Raw genomic sequence first — 11,298 nt, 5'->3', positions numbered from 1 at the left:
GCTCCACGTATTGTTCACACAGTTCTCGGGTAACTGTAACTCCTAGAACAGCAATGGTAGTTATTTTTCCAAAAGATCTAGTGGCTTCTAACTCTATCTCAGTCAATCCTGTGAAGGCGGTCTCATTTTTAGAAGGAAAAAAAAGTTGAAACAAAAAAAAATCTAGCCGTTTTAAAATAAGAGATACTCCGGGTGCAGTGCATTGTGGGTATGTAAATGAGCTTAGTCACCAATCTCCAGTTTCCGGAAATTCTTTTAGTTCTTTCACCTGCTAAGCCTACAGCCACCACCAGGGGGAAGCCAGGTTGTCAAGAAAATAGGCGCCAGGTTTAGCCAGAAAGTCTCTCTCTCTCTCTCTCTCTCTCTCTCTCTCTCTCTCTCTCTCTCTCTCTCTCTCTCTCTCTCAAAAATAAATATTTTTTTTAATTTTTTAAAAATTAAAATTGAATTTTTTTAAGTCTTTTTTTTTAATTTTTTTAATGTTTATTTATTTTTGAGACAGAGAGAGACAGAGCATGAATGGGGGAGGGGCAGAGAGAGAGGGAGACACAGAATCGGAAGCAGGCTCCAGGCTCTGAGCCATCAGCCCAGAGCCTGATGCGGGGCTCGAACTCACGAACCGTGAAATCGTGACCTGAGCTGAAGTCAGACGCTCAACCGACTGAGCCACCCAGGCGCCCCCGAATTTTTTTTAAGTCTTGAAAAGGAGTGTCTTCAATACATTCATTGAACAAAAATGTATTAAACATTGTGTCAATCCCTGTTCTGGGCCTTAGGAGACATGTGTGGTGAGTACTGATAACAGAATGTTCAGTGACACATGGGTGGAGCATAAAAGGATTCATCAAAGTAGGGTGGTGAGGGCATTCTAGGCAGTACCATAAGCTCTAAGAGCCTGGAAAGGGCAAGTGGCTAAGTAGCCAGGGCCAGATTTTGATGGGTCTTCAATGCTAAGCTAAGAGCTTGGACTTACCTTTGAGGGCAATGGGAGCAATTTAAACTCTTTAAAAGAGAATAGGATCAGATGAGTGTTTGAAGGAGCATCAGCATCACCTGGTGTTATTGTTGTTTATTTGTTGAATTGTGCCTCCCCAAATTCATTTGTTGAAGTCTTAACCCCCAGTATCTCAGAATGTGACTTTATCTGGAAATAGGGTCATCCCAGGCATAATTAGTTAAGATGAGGCTTCCAGAACTGAGACAATAATTTCTGTTAAGATACCCAGTCTGTGGTGCTTTGTTATGGAACTCTAGAAACACCTGTGTCCCTATTAGAACCACAAAAGATCTGGCCCCCACCCCAGACCTACCAAGTCAGAAACTAGGGGTGGGACCCAGACGTCTGTGCTTAACAATCTAAGGATGATTTTGATGCAGGCTAAATTGAGAAACATGGGACAGCAGCTCTCTAAAGTTTGGAGATTATAGTGAGCAAGAAGTTGAGAGATAGGGTGCCTGGGTGGGTCAGTTGGTTAAGGGTCCAACTCTTGATTTCAGCTCAGGTCATGATCTCCAGGTTTATGGGTTTGAGCCCTGTATCGGGTTCTACACTGACAGTACAGAGCCTACTTGGGATCCTCTCTCTCTCCCTCTCTCACTCAAAATAAGTAAACTAAAAAATTAAATTTTAAAAAAAGTTAAGAGCCAATTTAGGACATTGAGCAGTAAAGCGGAGATAAATAAATGATGGCCCAGAGTACCCAAGGGATGAGCCTCCGGTGAGGAGAAGAAAACAACCGGGAGAGGACCCTGGAGAACAGTGGCCTAGAGGAGCGGAGCAGCTGGCGCAATTAGGAAGGTTGGCTGAAAACCAGGAGTGAGACAGCACAGAAACCAAGGGCAGGAAAGAAGTTTCAGGAAGGCAGTGGTCAGTTCTGTCCAGTGAGTGAGATGGGGGCTGCAAACTCCATGGGCTTCAACAGTCAGGGCACTTGCTGGTGACCTGGCCAGAGCTATTTCCAGGGAGTGGGGCACAGTGGCAGCAGGACTGCGGGGAGGTGGCGAGGGGTGGGGAGGTGGAGGTGGAGGAGGTGGAGGATACGGGCAGACGGGGCAGATGGTACAGGCAACTCTACTGAGAAGATTGACCCTGAAAAATTAAAGAGAGGCTGTTTCTGGAAGGGCGGCAGATCGAAGGCTAGCTCTCAGCCTCCCTCGGGAAGGTGAGCACCGTGTTGAACACATTTCCTCGCTGACGGGAAGGCACCGGCACAGGGACAGAGTGCCTGTCCAGAAGACTGGAATTAAACAATGTGGGGAGGGGTGAGGATGGTGGTCCCCCTTAGGTGAGAGGAAGGACCCGGACCCCTGACTGTGTCACCCCAGCGGCAGGGGGGAGGAGGTATGCAGGTAAACACCACAATGACTAAGGTCCCTGGAGCCGAGGGCTCCCCAGCGCTTCTCCTCTGCTCTTGCTCTCCACCTTCTTCCACCTTTCGGCATATGGTCCAGCCCCAACCTTCCACCTCTCAGCATCTCCCCTGGAGCGGCTGGGAAAATCAGACAACTGAGTCACACCCCTGATGAAGGCCCCACTCCTACTTGCCAGGTCTCTTGGCTCGGTTTCCCCAAGCCGGAGGCCCCACTTTATACCCTCTTCTCTCATGGGAACCGTCCCACACTTTCCCCCAATCTTTCTCAGGAGACAACCTCACAAAAGAACTCCCTGAGAAGGCAGAAGCCGTTTGCCTTCTCTCCGCCACCCCCCCCCCCCCCAACCGAGCATCTCTCCCCTGGCATCAGTCCCTCCTCCTACCAAAGGCCCATCCTCCACCAGGGCTTGGGGCCCTCCTCCAACCCCACGAGGACTGCGAGACTTCCACCAACCCGTTAGCGGACAGACGTCTCTCCTCTCTCCCGGGTCCTCCGCGCAGATCCAGTAGGTTCCATTTTCTCTCAGCTGAAAAAGAAAGGGAGAAGGAGGGAGAGAGGGAGGTAGACCTACATCACCCTCCAACCGCATTCTCCTTTTGGAATGTAGTGAGAACCACAACAAAACAAATTTATTCCGTGGCGCCTGGGTGGCTCAATCCGTTAAAAGTGCCCGACTCTCAGTTTCGGTTCGGGTCATGATCTCACAGTTTGGTGAGTTCGAGCCCCGCCGCATTGGGCTCTGAGCTGCCGGTGTGGGGCCTGCTTGGGGCCCGCTTTCTCTCTCTCTCTCTTTCTCTCTCTCTCTCTCTCTCTCTCTGTCTCTCTCTCTCTGCCCCTCCTGTACTCACGCTGTCTCTGTCTCTCTTAAATACACTTAAAAAAAATCTTTTTTTAATTTATCTTGTGTTTTGTTTCAGAAAAATTTTTTTTTAATTTTTTTAAATGTATATTTATTTTTGAGAGAGAGAGCGTGAGCAGTGAGGGGCGGGGGGGGGGGGGGGGGGCGGGGAGGAGATACAGAATCAGAAGCAGGCTCCAGGCTCTGGGCTCTGAGCTGTCAGCACAGAGCGCAACATGGGGCTCCAACTCAGGATCATGATCTCAGCCGAAATTAGACACTTTACCTACTAGCCACCCAGGCACCCCTAAAAAATTTTTTTAAAATCTTTTTTTTTTTTAATGTTTATTTATTTTTGAGACAGAGAGAGACAGAGCATGAATGGGGGAGGGTCACAGAGAGAAGGAGACACAGAATCTGAAACAGGCTCCAGGCTCTGAGCTGTCAGCACAGAGCCTGACTCGGGGCTCGAACCCATGAACCGTGAGATCATGACCTGAGCCGAAGTCGGACGCTTAACCGACCGAGCCACCCAGGCGCCCCAAAAATTTTTTAAACAATGCACTGAAAATAATGTAAAAATATATATGTAATAAAATTGCATTGGAAGAGTAAAAAAACAGGTGCCTGGCTGGCTCAGTTGGAGGAGCATGAAACTCTTGTTCTTGGGGTGGTATATTCCAGCCCCACATTGGGTGTAGAGATTACTTAAACTTTTTTTTCTTTAATTTTTTAAAAAAAGTTCCTGCAGCCACAAGAGAACATATGGGACTAGTTTCCATTGATTTTCACTTTAAAGAACTTCCACTATGGATGCATTTACATCAACTGGTACAATTTTGAATTAATTTTCACACTAGACTTTTTAAGTTTGTTTATTTAGAAAGAGAGAGAGCACAAGTGTGGGAGAGGCAGAGAGGGAGAATTCCAAGCAGGCTCCACAGGGTCAATGCAGAGCCAGATGTGGGGCTTGAACCCATGAACCCTGAGATCATGACCTGAGCAGGAACCAAGAGCCCACACTTAATGGACTGAGCCCCAGGCACCCCTTCACACTAGACTTTTTTAAATGACTCATGTAATTACCTAAATAATGCTTCACAAATCTTGAAATTGATTCAAACATCAAGTTTTTACTAGGTGAAATAATTTCTACAGTAAAACAGAGTTCTTAGTTTTCTCCTTGTCTCTACTTCCTCATTTCTCATTTTTATTTTAAAAATTTATCATGGGGGGCGCCTGGGTGGCGCAGTCGGTTAAGCGTCCGACTTCAGCCAGGTCACGATCTCGCGGTCCGTGAGTTCGAGCCCCGCGTCAGGCTCTGGGCTGATGGCTCGGAGCCTAGAGCCTGTTTCCGATTCTGTGTCTCCCTCTCTCTCTGCCCCTCCCCCGTTCATGCTCTGTCTCTCTCTGTCCCAAAAATAAATAAAAAATGTTGAAAAAAAAAAATTTTAAAAATTTATCATGGGGCTGTGCCTGGATGGCTCAGTTGGTTAAGCCTCAGACTCCTGATTTTGGTTCAGGACATTATCTCATGGTTCATGAGTTCAAGCCCGGCTTCCAGCTCTGCATTGACAGTGTGGAGCCTGCTTGGGATTCTCTCTCTCTCTCTCTCTCTCTCTCTCTCTCTCTCTCTCTCCTCTCTCTCTGCCCCTCCCCCCATTCACAGGGGCTCATGTGCACACATGCATGTGTACACACTCTAAATAAGTGAATAAATAAATAATTTAAAAAGTTTGTCTTAGGGGCGCCTAGGCGGCTCAGTCAGTTAAGAGTCTGACTTTGGCTCAGGTCATGATCTCACGGATTCATGGGTTTGAGCCCCATGTTGGGCTCTATGCTGACAGCTCAGAGCCTGGAGCCTGCTTCTGATTCAATGTCTCCCTCTCTCTCTGCCTGTCCCCGGCCATGCTCTATCTCTCAAAAATAAATAAAGGTAAAAAAAAATGTTCTTTTTAAGTTTGTCTTAAATTGTTTCTAACTCCACAGAAAAGTATAGAAGACAAAAAAAAAAAAACCACACTTGATACTCCAATTTAATAGATAAAACATTTCTTCATATGTGCTTTAGATATGCTTGAAAAGGAAAACCTTAATTTCTTTCCTCCATGTTGGAGCCCGTGGAGGGTTGCAGTGGACAGGACTTCTAAAATGACAACTATGTCTGGAAGGCTGTGGGCCAGGGCCATTTTTTGCTGGCTATAAGTAGGGTCTCTGGAACTGAGTGAGCACACAGCTCTTCTGAAAATCAAAAGCATTTATGCTAGAGACAAAATTAAATTCTATCTGGCCAAGATTATGTGTACAAAGCAAAGAAGGACACAGTGACTCCTGGTGGCAAACAAAACAAAATCTGAATAATCTAGGGAAAGGATAATTTGCGCCTGTGGAAACAGTGGCATAGTTCATGCCAAATTCCAAAGCAATATTCCTGCTATGGCCATTGGACACAGAATCCAGGTGATGCTTTACTCGTTAAGGATTTAAACTTATTGAGAAGCGGGGTGCCTGGGTGGCTCAGTCAGTTGGTCGTCCATCTTCAGCTCAGGTCATGATCTCATGGTCCGTGAGTTCAAGCCCTGCGTCGGGCTCTGTGCTGACAGAGCCTGCAGCCTGCTCCAGATTCTATGACTCCCTCTCTCTCTGCCCCTCCCCATCTCACATTCTGTCTCTCACTCTCAAAAATAAATAAACATTTAAAAAAATTGGCAGGGGGAGGAACCTGGGTGGCTCAGTCCGTTAAGCGGCCGACTTCGGCTCAGGTCATGATCTCACAGTTCGTGAGTTCAAGCCCCGCATCGGGCTCTGTGCTGACAGCTCAGAGCCTGGAGCCTGCTTCGGATTCTGTCTCCCTCTCTCTCTGCCCCTCCCCCACTCACACTCTGTCCCCTCTCTCTCTCTCTCTCTCTCTCTCTCTCAAAAATAAACATTAAAAAAAATTTTTTTAACTTATTGACAAGTAAACTGTGGATTTGTTCTCTTGTATTTAAAAAGGGCAAGAGGAGGGGTGCCTGGGTGGCTCAGTGGATTAAAAGTCCCACTTCGGCTCAGATCATCTCAAGGTTGGTGGGTTCAAGCTCTGTGTAGGGCTCTGTGCTGACAGCTTGGAGCCTGGAGCCTGCTTCAGATTCTGTGTCTCCCTCTGTCTCTGCCCTTCCCCTGCTCATGCTCTGTCTCTGTCTCTGAAAAATAAATACACATTTTTAAAAATGTTTATAAAAGGGGAGGCTGGGGGAGGGCTTACATATAACAACTTATCTCTGAATGAATAAATTTCTTTTTTAAATCTCTTTTTCACAGATTTCTGCCTTTTTCCTCCATCTCTTATTTCTTTGAATCTCAACTTTGCAGCTCTTTCCCAAATTATTGAACAAAGTATTTGTTAGGAATGTTTTCAGCTGCAGGTTAAAGAACGTGAATAAAGATGGCTTAAACAAACAAGTGGGCTTTGTTTTGTTTTGTACTTACACAAGGAGTCTTGATGTAGGTGGTGGCTGGCTTTGATTCAACAGCTCAGCCATCAGGAACATGGGTTTGGGCTCTTCTTTCTTTCCTACCTGGCTGCCCTGTGTTGGATTTTTGATCTCATGACTGTCAAACTACTTCATGATCACAAGGCAGCTGTCACAACTCCAGACAGAGTATCAATGTCAAAGGCAAGAAAAAGGGGGATGAGACGTTACAAGCAAAGCATCCTTCATGTCATCTCATTCCTTTCCATTAGAAAACAACATTTCCTGCCCAGAAGCCCCCAGAACATTCCTGCTTATATCTCATTGGCCAGGACCGTGTCACATGGCCAGTTCCAATTGCCTGGGAATCTAGGAAAGCAGGTATTTTCCAGGCTCTAATGTAGACATGAATAAGGAAGCTGGGAATAGCTGTTGGATTAGCCACCAAGAGTGTGTGTGTCACAAACAACTGGCTCATCTGTTTTCAGTCTTCCTTGTTTTCTTTAACCCTTCCTGATGCCTTTGGGGTGAATCCTCACCCTGATGTTGTTGCTCATTGTTTCATTTTGGCTATAACCATTCTGCTCTTCAATCCATGTATGGATTTCAGCTACTAAAGTTTTCATAACCAGTATTTCCATCTGATTCTTCCTGTTTGTTCCTGCCTTAGGTTAACAATATCCTCTCTTATCTTTTGAGGATATTTATTAAGCTTATTTTAAACTCAATCAGGTCTAGTAAGTCGGCCTCATCTATTATTAGTTTCTCAGTTTGTTTTTCTTTTATTGCAAATGTGTTCCCCTTTGAGTTCCTATTACTTTGGGTATGTCAGTGAACTTGGCAGGGGAAGGCTAACGTCCAGACTGTAGGATATGAAGAAGAAGGGGAGAAGTAATATTTCAGGTCCACTGGTCTAGCCCTAGCCAGGATGGAGTACTTGATAGGGCTGCTGGCTTCCTGCCTCATGCACAGTAATGAGGCATATAACGATTCACTCAGGGCCCTGGAGAGTGGGGGCACAGAGGGAAGGGCAGTGGAGAGCACAACTGAAAACTCTCCCTTGGCTGCACCCTCATCTCAAAGCACCTGACCCTCTTCCACTCTGGCTGCCAGTCCCAATCTCTCCACAACTGGCCCCAACCACCCTCTGTCTCCTCATGGATGATTTCTCAGTTGTTGTTGCTATTGTTTTTAATGTTTTTATTTATTTATTTTTGAGGGGGGAGCCGAGGGGGGTGGACAGAGGATCCAAAGTGGGCTCTGTGCTGACAGCAGAGAGCCCAATGCAGGGCTGGAACTCATGATTGTGAGGTCATGAACCGAGCCAAAGTTGGACACTTAACCAAGTGAGCCACCCAGGCACCCTGAATTTCTCAGTTTTTACCTTAGTTTCTCAAATACTCAACCCCTTTTCACTTCTGTATCTTCTTCTTCTTTGTTGCTGTTAAATAGAAATTTTTGAGCAAACACAAGTTAAGTGCAAGGACACCATTTCCATCATCCAGCACCCATGATCATCAATTCATGGCCACTATTATTTTCTACATCTCCGCCCCTCACTGCTGGCCTACTGGATTATTGGATTATTTCAAAACAAATCTCAGACTTTCACTTCTGAGGTATCTTCGAGTTTTGGCAGAAGGAGCTACCACTATCAGTCTAGATTATTTCAGCATCTTATCTGCCCCATTTAATAATTTCCCCCACCTTTATTATGAAAAATTACATACAGACAATAAAGTTGAAGGACTAGTACAGCAACCACTTGTATACCCACCAACCTGATTCAACGTCTTTTAACATTGTGGTATCTCATCTTTAGCTTGTTTGTATGTTACTGTAGGGGAAGAAAAATATTTTTTTCTAATATTTCTACCCTTCTAGGTTCTCAATTGGGGCTCTGTAACAAAAGATTAACAAGAGAAAAGCAGACAGAAGTTCATTAACATGTGTGTCTCCTGAATACCTGGGAGATTGTAGGGATGAACAACTCAAAGAGGTGGCCTGAACTTCGGCTTATATAGTATCTTCAGCAAAGAATGATACATTTGTAGAGAAATAGGACAAAGGAAAATGGCTTTAGGCTCCAAGGACAGGAAACTGTGGGAAGATAAATATATGGGGGCAGATTAATGGAGTAAGGTTTGTTTGCAGATTCCTCTGATGCCATCACTGGGTGGATAAGAGTCTAGAGTCCTCTCCAGTAAAGGAAAATTTATATTCTGCCTTTAGGCAGAAAGGTGGAGGGTAGAGAACTTTTCCTGTATATGCTGCTTCATAATTGGCTTCAACTCAAAAGAATTCTTATGTCAAACAGGCATATTTTAAGGTGACATATCCTGGTTTTCTTCATTATTTTTTCTGAACCCTGTGAAAGTTGCAAACATCCTGACTCTTTAGCTCTAAGTATTTCAGCATGCATCTCCCACAAATAAGAACATTCTCGCACATAATCATGGTATCATTATTATGCATCAGTAAATCAGAAATAATTCCCTAAAATCTTTTTTACCTATTCCATATTCAAATTTCCCCAGTTACTCCCAATTTTTTTTTAAGTGTGTTTATTTATTTTGAGAGAGACAGAGACAGCACAAGTGGGAGAGGGGCAGAGAGAGAGAGAGAGACAGAGACAGAGACAGAGAATCCCAAGCAGGCTCCACCTTGTCAGTATGGACCCCAACATGGGGCTTGAACTCATGAAACCATGAGATCACGACCTGAGCCAAAACCAAGAATCAGACACATAACCTATTGAGCTAACCAGGTGCTCCCTCCCAATTTTTTTTTTAACCATGATGCAGTCAAGATTCATGCTTTACGTTTGGCTGTTGTTTGGATTATCTTTTAATCTAGAACAGTCTTTGTACTTTTTTTCTCCATAGGAACTTTTTAAAGAGACCCCCAGGTCAAATACCTTGAAAAATATCCTGCATTCTAAATGTGCCTCATTATTCCTCCTGGTATTGTTCAATTTGTTCCCTCATCCCCTGCATTTCCTGGAAGCAGGAAGTTAAGTCTAGGGGCTAGACTGGATTTAGGTTACACATTTTTGGCATTATTGTCTCCTGGATAATGTTATATACTTCATATTATATCCAATGAGAAGACACATAATGTCAGGTCACCCCATGACTAGTGATGCTAAGTTTGATCACTTGGGTGCAGTAGTGACTGTCACATCTTCCACTCAAAGGTATGCTTTGCCTTTGCAAACTGTTAATTCAAATTATCTGTGGAGCAATACTCTGGCATCCTGCAAACATCCTACATACTCAGTAACCTTTGACCTATGGTCCACTAAATCATTTATTTCATTGGGAGTTGCAACATAGTTCCAGAGTTGTTGTTGTTTTTTTAATTCAGTGGCCATATTTTAAAAAGTTTTCTGTTATTTCTGTCTGTTACTTTTTATATATTGCTCTATGCTTTCACAATGATTTATTTATTTTTTTAAAGATTTTTTTTAAAGTAATCTCCACACCAAACATGGGGCTGGAACTCACGACCCTGAGACCAAGAGGTGTGTGCTCTACCAACTGAGCCAGCCGGCACCCCCACAATGATTTGTTAATTCTTTCTTTCTTTTTGATATTAAGCATACCAATTTTATAGACTCTGACTGTTTTATTACTAGTTCAAGGAGGGGAGGGCTTTTTTTTTTTTTTTTTTTTTTTTTTTCTATCTTGGTAATGTGTCTGTGGTAATATGCTAGATTCCCTGACATATGTGTCCCTAATCTTTGTTTTCTAAGGTCCTAGAAGTTTCATTATTCTCAGAACATGGGCCTCTCCAGGGTCAGCTGCCCTTGCTGCTCTGACATCTCTCTTCCTTTTTGGCACAAAAGAAATTTTTGACTTTGGGGACTTTGAGTTTCCTGTGGGTTTTACTATTTTTGGACCACTCTGTGTTAATTTCTTGACTTTCCCTTTGTACAACAGGAGGGGAGGAGTTTTATTACCCATGTGAGGCCAGGAAAAATTCACTGGATCTGCCCAAGGTTGAGGAACTGGAAATAAACCCTCCTGAAAAAAACCCATGTGCCCCAAGGGTTCCACATAGGCCTTGAGAAGCAGCCAGGAAGTTTGCAACTACCTGGACCCACAGGTAGAAAAATAAAAAAGGTAGGGATGGATCCAAATTTACATCAGCTTCCTAACACAGGAAGTACAGAAAATAACATAATGACCACTCATGTATATGCATGACTCATGTAAAAAAATAAAATTTTTATTTTGTTGCTGTACCCTCTCCAATTGCATTACCTGCTCTGCCAGAGGCAAATGCTCTCCTAAATCTTAGTATTTATCACTGAGTATATCTTTTTTTTTTTTTTTTCACATATGCATGTATCCCTAAGCAATATCCCACTTCTACTCTCTCTAGTCTGACTCTCACCCTCACTACTTCACCAAGACTGTTCAAGGTCACCAATGACTTAAGTGCTAGCAAACTCAAAGGATATTGAAAAGATATTTCTATGCCCTCTTCTTACCTACCCTTTCCACAGCTCTCCTGATACTTCCTCCTTCTTCAGTCCTTCCTAGGCTTCTACTCCCTGGTTTTCCTCACCCCTCAAACCACCCTAATCTCATCTTTGCTGCTGCTCCCCCTCTGCCCTACCTCAAAATGTCG

This window comes from Neofelis nebulosa, chromosome 2, assembly GCF_028018385.1.
Source record: "Neofelis nebulosa isolate mNeoNeb1 chromosome 2, mNeoNeb1.pri, whole genome shotgun sequence".
Taxonomy (NCBI): Eukaryota; Metazoa; Chordata; class Mammalia; order Carnivora; family Felidae; genus Neofelis; species Neofelis nebulosa.
This window is presented reverse-complemented; position numbering follows the sequence as displayed.